Source organism: Schistocerca serialis, chromosome 2 (assembly GCF_023864345.2).
Source record: "Schistocerca serialis cubense isolate TAMUIC-IGC-003099 chromosome 2, iqSchSeri2.2, whole genome shotgun sequence".
In the NCBI taxonomy this organism is placed as follows: domain Eukaryota; kingdom Metazoa; phylum Arthropoda; class Insecta; order Orthoptera; family Acrididae; genus Schistocerca; species Schistocerca serialis.
The window spans coordinates 436,873,272-436,881,654 of NC_064639.1; positions in this window are offsets into that span (position 1 = coordinate 436,873,272).

An 8,383-nucleotide genomic window follows, 5' to 3' on the forward strand; every position below is an offset into this window, starting at 1 on the left:
GGTTCGTCAATAAGCGAAACTGGCGCATTTGGGGGACTGAGAATCGGCATTTCACGATCGAGAAGTCTCTTCAACCTCAAAGGGTGACCATGTGGTGTGCAATGTCCAGTCACGGAATAATCGGTGCGATATTCCTTGATGGCACGGTGACTACCGAACGTTACGTGAAGGTTTTGGAAGGTGATTCCATTCCCATTATCCAAAGTGACGGTGATTTCGACAAGATGTAGTTCATGCAAGACCTATCTCGACCATATCGAAGCAGGAGAGTGTTTAATGTCCTGGAGGAGCGTTTTGGTGACCGCATTCTGGCTCTGGGGTACCCAGAGGCCAACGGAATGGACCTCGATTAGCCGCCACGTTCTTCGGATCTGAACACATGCGACTCCTTTTTGTGAGGTTATATCAAAGACAAGGAGTACAGCAATAGACCCAAAACCATTGCTGAACTGAAGCTAGTCATTCGGGAGGTCGTCGACAGCATCGATATTGCGACACTTCAGCGGGGTCATGCAGAATTCCGCTATTCGTCTGCGCCACATCATCGCCAATGATGGCAGGCATATCGAACATGACATAACCTAAATCCGAATATCTGTAAGTTGTTTACATGTTGAATAAAGTGTATGCACGCCGTAGTTGGCACAAATGTACTTTTTTTTCATGTAGTTCAATAATTGTCACCCTGTACCTGCCCAACACCCGTCCCCAGCTCCCTCAGGAACAGCCCTTTCGCATGCCGCACATCTTAATCTCAACAGTAGGTTTGCATTTGACCAGTTACGGCTTGTTACCACTATATTCAGTTTTACATAGTAGACCGACTGCAGTAGCGTATGAGGAACACTATTTTGCTGTGTAGTAGGTACACTGTAGATGTGGACTCAAATGCAGAAGAAATACGAATGCCTCCGTTGGAAGAGAGTAACAAACGGTGAAATTTCAAGGTTTGAAAAGGCTGTTTTGGACTTTCTTAAACTAAACATTCGTAAGGTGTACTGGATGCAATACACAGCGACGTCTAGCCAGAGGTTATGAATTCTGTACCTTACCACGACTACACATCCCACACGAGTGGCATAGGGCACAATTTGGTTCACTTCTAGGCTTTGTGAGACTTGGTTCTATCAATGATGGTTGTTTTCGAAGGTTTCCTTCATCCACATTCGTATTATCAATATAAAATTATGTAATTTTCAAAAGCAGTTTTTAATTCTGTTGTCAGAATCGGTTGAAGTGTTGCATATCATGCATATTACTCGGTTGACTTTCCCGCTTCGCTGCCACAAGTCGCAACTCCCTGTCGCTAGAGGGTTCCGAATTGTAGCGCGTAACAGGCGGTGTGTAACGTAACTGTATCGGTGCGTGAGAAACAACGTGTTGCAATAGAGTTTCTAACTACAGGAAACGTGCCTCCAATTGGAATCCATAGAAGAATGAAAGCTGTGTACGGTGATGATTATATTGACATCAGTAAAGTGCGACGTTGGGTTTTTCGTGATCGTAATGAAGGAATGCTAACCTCAGCGTGTGTGACAGAGCTGGGAGTGTTTCCAAAACCTGAAGAACAGCTTCAGGGAGTTCTCTTTGATAGTGATGAAGCGATGCTGAGGTAAGGTTGTGACTCCGTCAACAAAGTCAAACGTTCTCAATGATGGTATGAACAAACCGGTCTCTCCTTGGGAGAAATGTGTTCACGACCAGGGGAAATAAATTTGTAGACATGAAGAACAAAGGTGTAGAATGTTAATAAAGTTTGTTTATTCAAGAAGCTTTAAGAGTTTTCACATAAAAAATTCGGAGGCATTACTTTTCAGCACGCCCTTTTATTTTTCCTGCTTTTATTTTCTTCACTGACGATTTTATGTTGTAGATCATGTAACATGCGGATTGGTCGTTAAGTACACAAATACAAGGGGTGCGTGACAAAAGAAGTGAAGTACGCAGACCACTTGGTCTGATGTCAATGAAACTTCGTTGGTGTACACTCCATCAAAGCTATGTAAATGGTTATAGTAGCAATTCTCTGTGATAAGTAGAATGGCTGTCAGAGTCCGTTAGTGTTATCTGTGTTTAGTGTTGTTATCAGGCTTGGTAGGATATATAAGGGGCGTGACAAGCGTCACATATTAACTGTGAAGGACATAGAGACGTCATGCACTGTCGCGCTCTGTATGAAAATCACTGACTGTGCTGTGTGCAGTCTGTGGCTGGTTTGCATTGTTGGAATATTTGCTATCGTAGTGTGGGCAGTTGGATGGGAACAGCGCGTAGAGTTGCGCAGTTGGAGGTAAGCCACCTGCAGTGGTGGATGTGGGGGGAGAGACGGCAGAATTTTGAGAGCGGACGATCTGGACGTGTGTCCATCAGGAAGAGTAAATTGGTACTACTGGATATCATGAAATGATATATATATGATGACTTTTGAACATTATTAAGGTAAATACATTGTTTGTTCTATATCAAAATCTTTCATTTGCTAACTATGCCGATCAGTAGTTAGTGCCTTCAGTAGTTAGAATCTTTTATTTAGCTGGCAGTATTGGCGCTCGCTGTATTGCAGCAGTTCGAGTAACGAAGATTTTTGTGAGGTAAGTGATTCATGAAAGGTATAGGTTATTGTTAGTCAGGGCCATTCTGTTGTAGGGACTATTGAATGTTAGACTGCGTTGTGCTAAAAATATTGTGTCAGTTTAATGTTGATCAGAATAAGTAAAGAGAGAAATGTCTGAGTACGTTCAGTTCTGCTCAGCTGTTTGAAAATCAAATAATGTAAGAGGTTTATCAGCACAGTCATTTAAAATTTTCCAAAGGGGACGTTTCAGCACACAGTAAAATACGACGCGCAAATCGTATCAACTTAATTTGGACATAGTATTAACAATAAATTATCATTGTAATACTTAGCACAATTCTTTAATGCTTATGTCAGTTAAATGTAATCAAGTAATTTAAAAGGAAAGATGCAATTTGAAAAAAAAAAAAAAGCTATTGCTTCCTTAGTTATATCAAACAGATGTTGTTCATCTCCAATGGTTGCTTAATATTTATTCCTTACTAATAGGTAAGTGTTTTGGCTCCTGTTTCAGTCCCTAGTACAAAAGTTTCCCGTTTACAGTCGTATTACTTATTAAAAAAGAGGAACCTTCGTAAGGAAGGAAATCGCGCGCTCTGGTTCAAATTAGTTTACGATAAAGACGGGATAAACGTCGTCTTGATTTATTAGCTTGCGTTTCTGTTTTATGTAGAAGGCTAAGTATCGAACTACTTAATGTTTATGAACGGAAATGAAAGCAAGTTTGATCTTGGTTAATTTTCTTAAGGTTATTCAGTGTTAGAATTCGCAACCAGTAGACGTAATTCTTTTACGGTTTTCGGGTGTATAAATACAACTGTAACACCACTAATACGGAAAACCAAATATATCTATGTAATTATTTATAATACTCTTCCTGTTGAGCTAAGGAACAGATATGGCCTGTTACTTGCTGAAGGCGAGAAGCCTCATTCAGCTGCAGAATCAAGCTGAGCGAACGACCAGCAATAAGAATTGAAGTAAAGGGCGGAAACTATTTATCCATTTCACAATGACTGACCCCTGGTTTTGAGCTCATATTGTGGTTACATCGCGTGGAGAACGTCTACATGTTCAAGCTTTCCGGAATGGTGGAAATATCTACTTCTATTTCATTTGTAAATATCACGTGTTGGTGGAACAGAGGCGATATACACGGTAATTTTCAGGCGGATTTTCGTTATTTTCTTATTAGTCGTTTCATGCTATAATGTCAAAGGCAAGACATTGAGATTGAGCTTACCATTGGAGCTATTGCGGCAGAGAAAACACGAATGTGAAGCTTTAACTTTCGTTGGTTACATTGTGTGTCATTACCAATGAATACTCCCATGTTTGCCAGTTACGAGTTTGAAAAGCAATTACGTTGGTAGCTGCAGTCTATGCGAGGCTGTGGTGGATCTGTAGCTGTGTTACCAGCACACTGCCACTGTTGTAACGCGCGATAAGCGCTACCGTTTCATCAACGAAGAATGGCAACTTCGTATTCGCATCCCAGTACAGCTTTACCGCGTTCAGTTGTTTTTGCGAGTGGAAGGGGAATAAAATGGGAAATTACAAGTTAACTCTCGATGTACAAGAAGCTCTCGATAAATGAATAATGAAACATACGGTTCATTTTAGCAGTAAATGAAAAATCGATTAGTTGAAATAAATTTTGTAGGATAGAATGACGAATGAAATAAAATCTACCTTAACCGATTAAATGCCATGATCCACATTTGGGGATTTTTTTGTAGCGGAAAGTTTGTATTTGTAATTATGTTGACAGCAGTTATTATTATTTTTTACTGTTGTCTAGACCTTTGTCAAGCTTGTGCGTTGGTTGTTAGACAGTAATTGTTAAGCGAGCGAGCTGTGTAGGATTATTTGCGTGAAACAGTAAAGTTTTTTAGAGTTACAAGAGTTGAACCTTTTCAAAATAGCGTAAGTTATATTCTTATGTATAAATTCCAGCACTTGTATACTGGCGTGGTCTGTAACGGTTTTAGAAGATGGCTGTCGATCGTTTATTTCCAAGCCTCATACGAGGGTTCCTTGAATTTCGATCGCTATTTGTGGCTCTTGGTAGGTTCCACCTGAAACAAAATTTTGTTTTCTTTTCTTCTCAGACACAATGAGTAGCAATACAGCATGTTTTATAATGAAAATTGAAAACAATTATAAATGGCACCACTAACACAGGTAGTGACTGCAGCGATCTTTAAGTAAATTGACCAGCCCAGTGCCAGGGGCACGCTCACTGGGATTAGCTCGGTGAGCAGGCCACAAAAAAGTAGGTTTGTCGATCATCTGGCACAACTGTAACGCTGCAGAGTAGATTAGTCTTAGTGTAGTTAACAATATAGATTAACCTTGTCCATAGCTTGTGCCAGTAAACTAATTTAAGTATAACCTGCTTTTGCTATTGTATCATAAAAGGACCCACTAATCAGATAAAGTGGTGGGTTATTGTGTATGACTATTAGTGTTTGTTCTTTTTGAATTGTTGTATCATTATCACTGTTTACATTTGTATCATCATCTTGTGTCGTATCAAATAAAGATTTTTTTTTAAAAATGGCACCAATTTCATGGCTTTTTCTGATGATGAGGATGAATTGGATGAGATCAGTGACATTGTCGAGCTTCCACTATATCGCTTAGACCAGATGCCTGACTGTGATGATATCAACGAAAATACAATGCAAGATACTCTTCCAAGATACTCGCCAAGTAGCTCGAAAGTTCATACTAATGAAGAACGGGTGGACAAGAAAAGCGCAGGTCATTTCAAGAAGAAAATGAAAGCTAATTGGCCAACAGAAGCTGCAACCTGAAGTAAAACCTACCCCGATCTAGCAAAAACTGAGTAGCGCAAATGTAATTTGGTACTGGCACCAAAAGGAGAGTCTGCAGTTAATTGTTTTGAAGAATTTATTGATGAACAAGTACTGAACTTGACTGCCAGTGGAAGTATTCGATATGCTATACTGAACAATAATCACAGGTTTGAGTTATCCACTGAAAACATAAAGTTCTTAAGTATACTGCCCTTCACTGGACACCATCTTCTACCGCAGGAACTGTGTAGTGGAGACTCGATAATTCGGTCCTCAGTTATATGGATTCGCGATTATCCGGACTGTCAAATGCAAGCAAATGTCTTTGCAGTCTACAATCTTCACCGTTCGTGCAAGGATATTGCGTTCATTATTGTTTGAGTTCATGTGCATTGAATTATTGTTTTAGGTACAGTAGTCAGCCGCTACGCCCCTGCGCCGTGTCCGTCTATTAAAGTGTAAGTGGTGTCATCGCTTAAGGGGAGGTATCGGTGAAACTTTGTCTCGGTCGCAAAAATACCATATGGGGCTGAAAATTTAGTTCATAACATATCTCAGCGTGCTGAATTTTCATACTTTTGAATTTTAGAGTGCTGAAAAAAAATCAGTGTTTCTCAAACCCATAAGTGAAGTTGTTGGTTAGCACGGAATGTACGGACAAAAACGTATTGAGCCAAAATTTTTAAATTTGGCAGAGGAGTAGCCTTTTTTCCTTTCCGCCATTTTAATTTTTTCAAAGAAATTGAAGTGTAGTTACCTTTTTAACACTACATACATACGAAAAGTGTAAATCAGTTATAAAAATTCTGTATTTACGGTACGTGATAAGAATTTAGCGTAAAATAGAATTACTACGACATTATACAATGGCTCGCCAGTATAAAGGACAAATAAATAAAAGACGACTTGATAGTTTGAAAATTGTATTCTTTTATTTTCAGTTTATATATTACATCACACGTCCCCGTCTCCGCTCCTTCCGCACGGGCGGCTCGTCGGCTGCGGTTACAGCTGGCGAGTTAGTGACACTTGCGCGAAGTGACACTTGTACGGAGAGAATGTGGTGATATTTGTACGGAGCCCAGGACAGTGAAGGTAGTGGACAGGGTGTTCCAGAAGTGGTATACACCGTGCTGTCCGCCGCTACCTGCGACGTAGTCTGGAAACTCGGCTACAGCTAGAACTTGAACACCTACAGTATGACGTTTGCGTGATTAGTTTCATAGCAAAATTAGTCTCGTAGACTTCCGTTTTCTCAATCTAAGTTTTCACGACTTTACTAGTCGGCAGCTACAATATGCCAATGTTAAGTCTTACATTTACATGCTTCTTTTTTATGGAATGACGAGAGCGAAATCCATCCACAGATGCTCACTGGCAGACTTCAGTTTAAGAGCTTTCCTTAGCATTACTCGAAAAGTGGTACCAGACATTGATCCTTTAGTGACAAGCAAAATAAGTGATATTCATTAACATTTTATGGTTAACGTTTAAATAAAAAGGTAACGAAATACAAATCTGTTAATTTTGACCTCAAACGGCGGTCATCAAAAGGCTGCGACAGTCGTAAGAAATACCAGGATTCTTACTTAACTGCCCTCCATTCGCCACATCATCAAAATATTAAAAGAGATGTTAAATTTCTTTGTCAGTTGTCATTGTGTTGAATTACATTATCAATGCTCATCATATATAGTCTTAAACATAAATCTGCCACTAAACGCGTTAATCAGCCACCCTGAAGCGACACTTGATTGCTCACTGCTATGGTGTGAGCGCGGGCCAACTCGCACGGCCAGCTGTGCTGAAGTGCTACACTTCTTAGTTTGGCTGTACCTGTGGGAAGCCGGTTATCCCGGCAAGAGCTCCAGGCTCCTTTCAAGTGCCGGTCGTGTACAAGTGTTCCAACCCCCATATCTGGGAACGCAGTATAAAACTCGATCTTTCCTGGCATCAGGCGTCATGCTGTCATTAATCTCCGGGCTTTCGCGACACGTTAGAGATGGTAGACGGCAGAGCGTTGATCGCTAGAGTGTATGTATGTCTCGTGATTTGAGTAAAGTTACGTAAAGTAACTGAACAGTATTCGAATGTTGATCACCTGCCCGACCTAAGAACCACATAACCCACTGCCACCCATTCTGGATCAGAAACCTTTATAAAAATTCACTGCTCGTTTCACAACTGAGTCCACCGCGAACATAAATCCGCTTGTCTGAAAAAGAAGAAAGAAAAAAATTCCAGCCATTTTCACATAAAATTAATATTTCAATTAAATTTCTGCACCGTACATATCTGTCTAGTGATAGGAAACTGACTGTACTTCAAATTTTTTGAAAAAATCAAAATGGCTACAACAAAAAAATGCTACTCCTCCGTCAATTTTAAAACTTTTTGACTCAATTTTTTTTTAATATTTCTGTGGTTTAGCAAAATTGGGTTTATCCATGGTTTAGCAAATTGGGTTTATCTACTGAATTCAGCATGCCAAGATATATTACGAAACAAATTTTCAGCACTCTGCGATTTTTTTTACGACCAGGTTGAAATTTTACCCGTACCTCCCGTTAAAGCTAAAATAAACATTATTGATTTATTAAAAAAGGAGAAACTGGTTGTAAGTTACCGGATAAGTGTGATGTAGGTACACCTAGATAAGCGATATTAAGAAGAATACCGATTCAATTCTGATGTTCACCTGCAAACTTGATAGTGAATATGGCAGCAAACATCGAAAAGCGATGAAACGGAAAAATGAAATTTTGGAAAAAGCTTTGTATTTTTGGTTTTTACAAAAACGATCAACCGGGCAAACGATGTCTGGTCCTTCGCTGTGTGAAAAGGCATTACAATTCAATAAAGAAATAGCTGGCGATGAATCGTTTGTGTTACGTAAGTAATGACTGTACACTTATAAATCTCGTCGTGCATTTCATGAATTGGAAAGTACAAGGTGAAAAAATATCAGCTGATCTAGCTGCAGCAA